At 39.1% G+C, this 12438-nt stretch overlaps 1 long non-coding RNA gene across 1 annotated transcript; it reads right to left on the reverse strand.

Moving 5' to 3' along the window:
- Positions 1–61: 61 nt before the first annotated feature.
- LOC121263841 lies at positions 62–1302 on the reverse strand. Its single transcript, XR_005940362.1, has 3 exons — positions 1020–1302; positions 249–306; positions 62–106 (listed from the first exon to the last, which is right to left on the reverse strand). It is a non-coding gene; the product is annotated as an uncharacterized LOC121263841 (long non-coding RNA).
- Positions 1303–12438: the final 11136 nt, after the last annotated feature.

Genomic DNA, 12438 nt, shown 5'->3' on the forward strand with positions numbered 1-12438 from the left:
TGTGGAATATATGATTAATTTACTAAAGCAATTAAAAGAGAGAGATACATGAGATTCTTACTGAGTAGTAATCCAATTAGTACACCTGCCAAACCTGTGGAATGAGCTGCAAAACAAGTAAAATAATTAATGTGCCAACATGCAAAGAATGCATTGATCGATCTAGTAGCTTAATTGTGTTATCACAAAGCAAAACTCATCCAATTATATATAATGCATCTGATATCTTTCTGAGATAGAAAACTCACAATAAAGTACCAAATATCGTAGAAAGCGTATGCACCACCCTGCAGGTTTGACTAGAAACTATTAACTAGAATTAACAATCAGACCATTGTTATAAATTATATGGAGATATTATTGAATGAAGAAGAATCAGTGGCTGCTATTATTGATTCAAATACTAAACACTGGAATGTGGATTTAATTGAAGAAATATTTTCCTATTAGTCTTTCAAATATTATTGTAAAAAGTGCATATTATTTACGAAAAACGATATTGGGCCGAGATAAAAGCCAGTCTTCAAGTTCAAATTGCAAGGAAGCTGTTTGGAATAGAATCTCGAAATTAAAAATTCTAAATGCTGCAAAAGTTTTCCTACGAAGAGCTTGCTTAGAGGCCTTACCCACTAATTTAAATCTCTTTAAAAGTAAAATAATAGTCATCAAACTGTCCACTGTGTTTATAAGAAGAGGAAAGTACAATACATGTTCTTTGGGAGTGTCTAGCAGCAAAGGATGTGTGGTGTCTTCATTCAAAGAAACTTCTTTGACAGCAATTTGTTTCAAGGATTTATTAGTAGCTATGTATGGTATTGCTGATTCATGTTTAGCCAAGAACTGATCATTAGAGTAATTAGAGGATGATTCTATTGAGATGGAGGATTGTCCATCTTGTGTTCTTTCCCTCCTTTGATGGAGTTTTATTAATAAATATAACATTGATGTTCATTCTCCAAAACCAAAAAAAAAAAAAAAAAAAAAAAAAAAAAAAATTCTACTGGGGATTGAAAACTCACTTGCAGTTTCGGCCTTTTCTCTTAAGAAAGTAACCCAAGTAGGTGTATTTCCTGCATGTTTTGACAAAAAAAAAAAAGGAAAAAATGGGATCACATTAGCGTCTGGAATCTTCAATTAAAAATCAGGTCATTATAATGCTGCATAAATAGCCCCTATTAATTACCCCTTGAAATGGGTATTGTGTCGGGTACTTACTATACATGCACTATGAAGTTTCATCTTAAATTACGTTCAATAATTGTCTAAGATCACAACAATGGTACTGCTAATTAGTATGATCATGAGTTGGAGTGGGAAATCCAATAATTCAATCAAGTCGAAATTAAATAGTGCTTAAATGTCAAAAGCAACATAATGACGAGATATATCGATCAGCATATATATAATAAATATCTGATCATTAGAATTCTGATCACAAATTTATTAATTACTCACCCCATCTAGCAATAAGCTTGATTCTCGTTCTCATGGATGTAGCAACTATGGTATCCGCAGCTTCCACAATAAACCCGGTACCATTAAAGCACAAAACCATATGAGAATACATTGCGGATGTCTGTACAGGAATTAATATTAGGATTAGCAGAAATTTGTCCTGGCCACAATGTAAGAGACATTTGCTCTATCGTGCACGACTCCTCCACATCCATCACATTCCCTCCACCGCCAACAATAAGATATAAGTACCGTTTGGAACGTCCCTCTTCAAGTGATATGCAGTACTGGACGAGTCTTCTCTCTATTGTCTCTCCTGAGAGGCGATTCTAGTGAAGTGTGAGATTCTGCTCTACTCCCTGGGAGTAGGAAGGAGTGCATTGTCGTCAGTAGGACGCGATAACAATGGAGGACATTGAAGAGATCTGTGAACGTCTGAATTTGAATGAAGATGAGGAGGTTCCCATCGAGGTTGATTTAGACGATATGGAAGAAGTGAAAAGGAAAGAAGATAGGAGCCTGGTGGGAAAAGTATGTGTTGAGAGGAAGATCGGCAAGGATGTAGTGAGATCGATGATGGTGAAAATTTGGAAAGTAAGTAAACATATGGATTTCTGTGAGATTGGAGAGAATTGCTTTGTAATCGCATTTGCATCTCAGGGAGATAGGAACAGAGTGCTGAAGGGGTGTCCATGGTTGTTTGATAATTATCTATTTGCACTGAGAGTGTTTGATGGAAGTATCCAACCAAACCAGTTTGATTTCTCGACTGAGCAATTCTGGATTCAGTTGTATAATCTGCCTTTAAGTGGGATGAATCTGAATATGGGCGAGAAGATAGGGAAATCAATTGGGAAAGTGGTTGAGGTGGATATACAGGAGGATGGAATGGCGTGGGGTAGATGTCTCAGGGTGAAAGTGGAGTGTGAGTTGATGAAGGTGCTTGCTCGAGGAAGAACAATTATGTTGGAGGGTAAACGAATGTGGATACCAGTGAAATACGAGAAGCTACCAAAAATTTGTTTTAGGTGTGGTTGCATTTTACATGATAAAACAGGTTGTAAAGGGGAGGAAGATTTGAGAGGGTCTGTTCAGTTTGGATCCTGGCTGAGAGCTCCTGCAGTAATAAAAAAGAGGGAGATGAGGGAGATGAGGGAAAGGGTTATTAAAAAACAAAGCAAATATGATGAGGAGGGGGGCTTTAATGTGAGGGATGAGGGGAGTGAACTGAGGGGGGAGGAGGGTAGAGTGGAAGAAATAGGAGGAGATATAGTTACTCAGTGGAATAGGGATGTTGGGTTGGGGACTCATGAAGAGGGAAAAGAAGAAACTAGGCCAATCACCCTAAGTGAGGGTAAGGGAGCTGTGGTGTCTCAAGAAGTCATTTGGGTGAGAATGATGAGGATAATCTTGATTCTTCAAATCAGGTCATCACACAGAAGGGGAGGGGATGGAAGAGGAGGGCTCATGGTAAAGGAATTTCATGTGAGATTTCTTACTCTGTTAATTGTTTGAAAAGAAGTATTGATGGTGGGAAGGAAGAGGTGAGTGTTGCTGGTGGAAGAGAAAAGAAGTTGAAGACAGATTTGGGGATGGAGGAGATTTTGATGGAGGATGTTTTGGCGGAGGCTGTGGTGCAGCCCCGCCAATAGCTATGAATCTATTATGTTGGAACTGCCGAGGGCTTGGGAACCCTCGGACAGTTCAGGACCTTAACAATTTGGTTAAGGAAAAGTCTCCCAAAGTTGTTTTTCTTATAGAAACTATGATAAAGGCTAGCAGAGTAGAAGTGTTAAAAAATAGAATGAGAATGGAGGGTTGCTTCGTGGTGGATCCTGTAGGAAGGAAAGGGGGTCTAGTGCTATTTTGGAAAAATAAGAATGAGGTGGAATTAATTAGCTATTCTCAATGGCATGTGAGTGCAAAAATTCATGAAGAGGATGGTAAAGTTTGGGGGTTTACTGGGTTTTATGGGCATCCAGAGGTGGGAAAAAGGAGATTGTCATGGGATCTGTTATCTAGACTAAAGCCATTAGAGAGGTTTGCATGGTGTGTAGCAGGGGATTTTAATGAAATTCTGACTCAAAATGAGAAGGTTGGAGGAGGTCTGAGAGCTGAAAGTCAGATGGCGCAATTCAGAGAAGCTTTAGAGCAGAATGGACTGTTTGATGTTGGATGTGTGGGGAATCCTTTCACGTGGAGTAATGGTCACTTTGATCATACCTTCACTAAAGAAAGACTTGATAGATATGTAGCAAATGGTGATTGGAGGACCATGTTCCAAGATGTTTGGGTGGAGAGTATGGTTGCTAGATGTTCAGATCATAATCCAGTGGTGCTATCTGTAACAGGGCCAAAGAGTTTGAGAAAGAAAAGGAAGCATATGTTCAGATTTGAAGCAAGTTGGCTAAAGGAGGACGAATGTGAAAGGTTAGTGGCACAGGTTTGGTCTGAAAAACAGGTAACTCATGAACCTATGAAGGAGGTGCAGAAGCTTCTAAGGAGGTGTAGTGGCATGTTGGTAAATGGTTTCAGGAAGATTGATAAGGAAAGAAATGCAAATATAGAGTGGTTGACTGAAAAGATTAAAAAGCTACAAGAGAAGGAAGGGCCACAAAATTCTGCTGAGTTACATGAGCTACGATTAGAAGTAGGAAAGTTATTGGAGCAGGAGGATATAAGGTGGAAGCAACGGGCAAAAAGAAACTGGTACTGTTTAGGTGATAAAAATACAAAGTTTTTTCACGCGTGCGCTAGTCAAAGGAAGAAGAAAAATCAGATTTTGTCTGTTGTGGATGCCCAAGCTGAAGTAAAAGAAGATCAAGAGGGGATTTTTGAGGCTTTTAGAGGGCATTTTGCTAAAGTATATTTGTCAGGCCAACCTTCTAGAGAAGTGATTGAGGAATGTTTGCACTCAATGGGATCAAGGGTTACAAGTAGCATGGTGGAAGAACTAGAAAAGAGATTCACTAGAGAAGAGGTGGAAGATGCTTTAAAACAGATAGGGCCCTACAAGTCTCTTGGTCCCGATGGGTTCAGTGCATGTTTTTACCAATCTTTTTGGAGCACAGTGGGGGGGGGGAGGTTTGTGAGGCATCTTTGAGTGTTTTAAATGGTGGTAAGATGGTAGAATATGTTAACTTCACGTATGTGGCATTGATTCCAAAGGTTGAACAGCCAATGAAGGTGGGGGATTATAGGCCTATAAGCCTCTGCAATGTGTTGTATAAATTGATTGCTAAGACTATTGCAAACAGATTGAAGAAGGTATTGAATGTAGTAATCTCTAAGCATCAAAGTGCTTTTGTACCGGGAAGAATGATTGTTGACAACATAATTGCGGCCTATGAGACCTTGCACACTATGAAAGCTAGGCATAAGGGGAAGGAGGGCAGCATGGCACTGAAATTAGATATTTCCAAAGCCTATGACAGGGTGGAGTGGCCCTTTCTGAAAAGGGTAATGGAGAAGCTGGGGTTTGGGGTCAGATGGGTTAAGCTGATAATGGAGTGTGTTACCACGGTTTCATATGCTGAATTGGTTAATGGGGAGCCAGGGAAAGTGATTAAACCAACAAGAGGGTTGAGGCAGGGGGATCCCCTCTCCCCCTACCTCTTCCTTTTATGTGTTGAAGGGCTGAGTAATCTCATTAATGGGGCTGAAGAAATGGGTGAGTTAAGGGGAGTAGGAGTGGCTAGAGGGGGTGTTAGACTTACTCACCTCCTTTTTGCAGACGATTGTATTATTTTTGGGAGAGCTTGTTGGGATGAATGGCAGAAAATCAGTGGGATTTTGAACAAATATGAGATGGCTTCTGGGCAATGTCTAAACAAGCAGAAAACTTCTATCATGTTCAGCTCAAATGGGAGGAATGAAGATTGGGACAGAATTGTGGAGGAGCTTGGAGGTAGGGTGCAAAATAACTATGAACGTTACTTAGGTCTACCTACTCTAGTGGGAAGATCAAAGTATAATACTTTTCGAGGAATTAAAGATAGGATCTGGCTCAAAATCAGTAATTGGAAGAATTATTTTCTGTCACCTGCTGGAAAGGAGGTTCTTCTAAAGGCAGTAGTCCAGGCTATTCCATCCTATCACATGAATGTCTTTGCTTTACCAAAAAAGTTGTGCAAGGAGATTGCTGTTCTCATGTCTAAATTCTGGTGGGGCTATAAGGACAATGACAAGAAAATTAATTGGATGAAGGGGAGCCGAATGGGAGAGTCAAAGTTCTATGGGGGATTAGGATTTAGAGAGTTGGAGAGCTTTAATAAAGCTCTTCTAGCAAAACAGTGTTGGAGAGCCTTGATTAATCCTAATTCTCTGGCTGCTAGAGTTTTGAAAGATAAATACCACAAGCATACTAGTGTGCTGGAAGCAAAGCTTGGAACTAACCCCTCACTGATTTGGAGAAGCTTGTGGGGTTCTCTAGAGCTTTTGAGAGATGGATTGGTGTGGAGAGTTGGAAATGGTAAGAAAATAAGAGTGTGGGAGGATGGGTGGATCCCAAAGTTGTCCTCATTTAAAGTACAGTCTCCAATGAGGGTATTAGCAACAGATGCTCGAGTAGACCAACTGATTGAAGAAAGGGGTGGTGGATGGAAGGAGGGGTTAGTGAGGGAGGTGTTTAATAAAGAAGAGGCTGGTATTATATGCAGTATGCCTTTAAGTTCAATAGGTTTAGATGATAAACAGATTTGGGCTCCATCCAAGAAAGGGGTATTTAGTGTTAAATAAACATACCATTTTGAGATGGAAAGGAAGAGAAGGACAAGTGGGGAGCCTTCATGTGGGCCTGTGAGGGGTGAAGGGTGGAGAGAGTTATGGGGTTTGAATATTCCTGGTGTGATTAAAATGTTTGTTTGGAAAGCTATTAGAAATTGCTTACCAACAAGAGGTAATTTGTCTAAAAGAAGGGTGGTAGACAAGTTTACATGCCCAATCTGTGAGAGAGAGGAAGAGACCCCATGCCATGTTTTATGGAGGTGTCCTGCAGCAGTTAATGTCTGGGCTGAGGAAGGGAGTCCAGTGCAGAAATGGGTGTATGGAGAATAGGATTTTGGGGAAGTATGGAGGAAAATGGCAGCGAGATTGAATGAAGAAGAGTTGGGACTTGTAGCTACTGTGTTTTGAAACTTGTGGTTGAGGAGAAATAAATTTGTTTTTGAAAATGGTTTTTCTAGCCCAAAAGCTATTTTTATCCAAGCAAGACATAGCATGGAGGAGTATCAAAATGCTCAAGGAATCAGAAGAGAAACCAATAGCAGCAGAATTGTAAACAACAGTAGAGGAAACAGAGAGCTTGCTAAATGGAAGGCACCAAGGGAAGGAGTAGTGAAAGTGAATTGGGATGCAGCTTATGACAAGAAAAACAAGATAATGGGTGCTGGTGTGGTTATACGAGATGCAGCAGGGGATGTTCTAGTGTCTCTTTGTCTGAAAAAAATACATATAAATTCTGCTATGGTTGCTGAAACAGAAGCTTTGTGGAGAGCCTTGAAGTTGTGCTCAGACTCAACATTGGGGATGCTATGTTTGAAGGGGATGCTCTGGAGGTTGTTAAGGCTGTAAACTGTGCAGATGAAAACTAGGAGTGGAATGGTCAAGTGATAGCAGACTGCAGAGAACTGTTAGTACATAGGCCTATGTGGTCAATTACACACACGTATAGAGAAGCAAACAAGATAGCACATTTTTTAGCAAATTATGCATACAATGTAAATGAGGAGGTAGTATGGATAGAAGATGGTCCTGAGGGGCTGTTTAGTCTTATACTCCAAGACAAGATTGTATTGTCAACCTTTGATGAATAGAAGAAGAAATGTTTTGATTTCAAAAAAAAAAAAAAAAAAAAGTACCGTTTGGAATATTGAGAAAAAGAGGAGTTGGAAGAAGACGACCCATAGCCCTTACTGATATTAGAACAATTCGTAGAAATAGTTATGTCCAAATAGAAAGAGGAAATCGAAGTCACTGGCTTTTCACAGTTCACAATAACCAAAACTTTTGAAGAATATTGTAGAATCCTCCGATCCGGCCAAGTGAAATTACCATAGTTTAGAAAATAACGAGGGATGAAGGAGTAATTATCCTCCTGAATACCTGAGTCTACAATTCGGAATGTGTAGTTGTTGTAATTGATTTGGCTTACGTAGTATTTACTACCATGTAAAAATAACAACGTGTGGTTGTTGCCATCACATGAGAGCTCATACCTTTGGTCTCCGCAGTTTGGTGGATCACCTTTTAGTCGAAATGGATAGCTGATGTTGGGGATATTCCCACAGGAAGAAGGAGGACAGTAGTGATCAGTATTATTAAGACTAGAAGCTGGAGGAACAAGAATTAGGACAAGAATAGTACTTATAAGGACCCTGAGTTCAGCAGGGAAATCCATTCCTCTTTCCATCAACAGAGAGAGCCAGAGATCAGGGAGATCAGAGAAAGAGAGGATTAGGGGAGATTTGGGCTTGGTTTCCACAGCTGTCTGTAGACAAACTTTTATATGTATAATAATGCAGATATATTAGGGATAACTACCTGATGCATGGGTTGACGGAGTCAATTGTGATTACTGTGGGAGATGAGTAAAATTACTCAAATTATTATTGGTAGTGGTTTGTCGCGCTGATTCCTGATTCACGTGAAAAAAGAAAAGAAAAAGATATTAGCTGTTGATGCATCGTTTAATACATGCCTACTTATTTATTTAGAAATTGGAAGGGAAATAGCACACGATCACATTCTTTCAACCCAGATTACACGACCCACTCCGCAGTTTGTAATAAAGAATAGATTAAAAGATTGTGGAGTACTTTTGAGTCTTTCTTTCGACATTTAGGCATGGTGAAGCATCCAAGAAATGTTTGGTCATGCATAGAGATGATGTCAATTAGCCCCACTTTGCACTGTGTAATTAAGAATAAGGTAATACTATGAGAGCCTTTCCTTTCTAATCTCTCAAGCATTCACATCCGGTGTCCCAAAGCACCACTTTCTCTATAATTTGGGATTTATTTTATGGTTATGATCAAAATATTCCTACGTCTGAATCCTTATTTTAGGAAAAAAGTTTAGGAGATGAATAGTGATTCCTCATATATATAGAAAATTACTATTCATCCCCTAAACCATATTTTATCAATATTTTATTCTAATATATAAAATAAATTCTTCTTCCAATCATCTATACTTTCTGTCATACTCATATTTGTTATAATTTTAAATAATAATTTAAAAAAATTAATTAATGACGAAATATAAAAAATTAATTTTAAAAATATTATCATATCCACAAAAAAAAAAAAATTTGTTTAAAATATTCAATAGTTCAAAATATAAGAAAAAATATTTAGTTAAGTTTGTAAATGGAAGTGAGAGAAAAGTAATAAAGAAAGAATATAGAAATATTATTTTAATAGAATAGAGAAATGATAGGGAATGAAATGTAGGGTGTTTTTGAAAGATGAATAAAATTTAAGAAATTTTTTTAGAAAATGTACTTTTTTAACTAAATTATAAGAAATTTTATGGAGAATTGGATAAAATGCTCTCTTCTTGTTCTCTCGATAGCCTTTAGGTAGTGGCCGACATGTGCATTTTTCTTTTGAAAGAAAAGTTAAAACCCTACTGTTTTGAGTTCAACAAGATATTTAGTATGACAATATAACATGTTAATGAATGAACCTTGTGTACTTTGCGTTGGACCCGACACGATATCTCCAATTAGCATAACCTGCAACGACAAAATCAACTAGTTTCTATCAGCAAAGTTAACTACACTAAACGAGAACTCCATCAGCAACTTACCTCCTCGCGAGGCAAAAAATGAAAGGTAGGCCTAAATGCCTTATCCCTCTCGCAGAGGAGTGTTGGTCGGTCCTTGGCCACCCAAAAACAAAAATTTACCTTCCTCGTTAAGCGTCAATAGGCAAGAGCAGGTCTAGTAACAGACTGCCCGAACAAGCTCCTAAAGTTTGGTATGAGAGATTCATGGTTTCTTGATTGAAAAAGGTTTTTTCAAGAGGAAAAATCGAGACAACCATTTTCATTAAACACGAAAATGATGATATTCTTTTGATTCAGATTTATGTGGATGATATAATATTTGATACTACTAATGAAAATATTTGCCAAGTTTTTACTAAGAGTTTGTAGGAAGAATTTGAAATAAGCATGATGTGAGAACTTAACTTCTTTCTCGGATTGCAAATCAGGCAAACAAAAGATAAAAACTTTTATTTGAAAATTAACTCGTTAAAAATACTTTATTAATGATTAAGAAAAAAAATAAAAAGAAAAAGAAAGACAATCGATAAGATTGTCGAAGCCTGTAACGTCCATCCTTGTGGTGTGTCTTTTTATAAAATATTTTGAGAAAAGACGACGGGAATTACTGTCCGATTTAAAACTTTTTGCTTTCTTCCCAGGGTGCAAGACTCTACGTTTATAAAATAAAATTTATTTTTACAATAAAAGAGGTTTACAGCTGAAAATATCATTTTTTAATAATAAAATGCCTCTCTTACATTTTAATGCTCATGCCTAGACTTTCGTGCTCTTCCCCATGGGCCGTGTCTGTCCCGACGCATACTTCTCATTCCTTCCCTGTTGGGGGGAGGGACATACATAAAAACTAAAATGAGTCGAAGACTCGTAAGCATTACTTCATGCAGTTAAAATATAATAACGTAGGTTTTCATTCATGCATTCATCATTCGTACATACTATACATACATGCATGTGTGCATACGTGCGTTCATTTAAAAACGTCACTGGATGGAGTTTTTCCTTGAAAATGGACTTTATTTTCTTAAAACGAGTCCCCCGTCACTGCCTTCATTTTTGCAAGAGTGCAGTGCCTTCATTTCTTAAATTGCATTCATTCGTGCGTGCGTGCATACATACATACATACATACATACATTCTTTCTTTTCACTTTGATAGGTCGGTACACACTGTTATGCCCCGTGTGTTAGGGTTAGCGGCCCTATGGCCGATGGATTCGCCCGTGGCCACGGGTTGGAATTCCATTCCGTTAGGGTGCAGCATTGAGTGCACTACCAGTACTACTACTCGGCATTGCAATCTGCCCATTCATTCATTGGGTACCCCTTTTCGTTCATTCATGTGGCCGTTACGTATCTTCATACATTTCATGCTTTCATTTCTTTCATTCTTTCATTCATTCATGGCAGCTCGAAAGAGCTAGAGCTTTCATTCATTCAGTTCTTTCTTTCATTTAACATTCATTTCATGAGAAAACATTTCTTTTCATGAGAAAACATCATTTCGTGAGCATGGGCTCGAACATCCTCCTTCATGACATCCACGAGCATCACCTCGTGGCATTCATAAAAGTATCAGTTCGTACCGTCCATAAAACATAAAGCACAGGCTCAAACTTCACCTTTCGCAGCATCCGCAAGCATCACCTTGAACGTCTGCCTTCGCGGCGTCCACGAGCATCACCTCGCGGCGCTCGCGACGGCGTCGGTCCATGGGATCAACGAAGGCTCAGCTCAAGCTCATCCTTCGTGCATTTATATCAGTTCGTTCATTTTCCTTAGAAAATACGTACAATAAATACATCTTATAGTCATCCATTCACATGCGTACAATTAATAACTTTGGGTGCGTAAAAAGGAGCTTTCATGGAAGGGCCGTACGTACATATACATTTGAAAGCTTAGCATCTTCTTTCGTGAGCATTTTCTTAAAGATAAAAGTTTTTCGTTTTCTCTTCGTAATTTCTAGAAAACTCTAGAAGGGCATGAACGTAATACTTACCTGGACTCTATGCTACTTTCATACCATGCAGTCCATTCATGTGCATGTCAACTGGCAACCTACATGCATACATAACCTTAACGTCATTCTCTATCTAATGCATAAGCAACTGAACTAGAAATAGAACTATACATTACTTAGAACATTCTCCTTTTATCCCGTGCACTTACGTGCCCTTTACTATGTTAAAACCTTCAGGGACCACTTATGGTCACCACATCTTCCAACTCACGTCTTGTATTGAGTGCTCATTCACTAAAGTGAACCCATGATTCACCTTAAGATTAATACACTAAGACATTCGTCTTATTCTCCTTATTGAACTCATCTTGATGCATGACTCAGACCAACTAAGTCACGCATCTCAATCCTAGACAGGACACCCGTCACTACTTCCACGCACCTTAGCCAATACTAATCCTCATTCCCATCCATACAAGCCACACGGCTCTAAGCCAACTCTGAGGCTTAAACATCGCGCAACTCTACTGTGGACAGATTACCCATTACATATAGTGAATCCGTCTGGTACACGTGTCTCACCAGACTACACATGTACCTTACCCCTTTATCACCTAAGATCAACATATAACATATTGATCATTTGCTCGTAGGGATGAGAGCCATATTCTGATACCAATCTTCTCTTAACCCGGCCAACACTACTCTTCATACTAGCCGTCCCTTCTAATAGTTCATCCCAACACTTAGTGCGACAAGGCTCCATTCACAACTACGCCTTATGTCATGCCATATAGCTCGAGACTACTCCCAAGCTATACCGTGACCTTATCACGTCACCCGACATCCTGTTACGCCATTTCTATGCCAACTTCTAACTCATCACGAATACAGTTCCTCACGTACTCCCATAACATCGTGACATCTTGTCACGTTCCCGTTACGCCATTTCCACACTAACTCTTCACCCATTATAAGCACGACTGTCAGTAACCACGTCACTTCGTGACGTTGCCCAATCATGCTTCCGCTACGCACTCGTACACTTATTTTGCTACTACACCCATACTTCCGGTCGTAAATCAATTACAGTGATATTTGTCACCTCAGACTACAGGCCGCGTCACAACTACTTCGGGACACTGTTCCACAGTTCCCGACACAACTCACCACGTTCTACGCCAGCGTCTCATCCATCACAAGCACGACTGTCAGTAACCACGTCACTTCGTG

This window comes from Juglans microcarpa x Juglans regia, chromosome 4S (assembly GCF_004785595.1).
Source record: "Juglans microcarpa x Juglans regia isolate MS1-56 chromosome 4S, Jm3101_v1.0, whole genome shotgun sequence".
Lineage (NCBI taxonomy): Eukaryota > Viridiplantae > Streptophyta > Magnoliopsida > Fagales > Juglandaceae > Juglans > Juglans microcarpa x Juglans regia.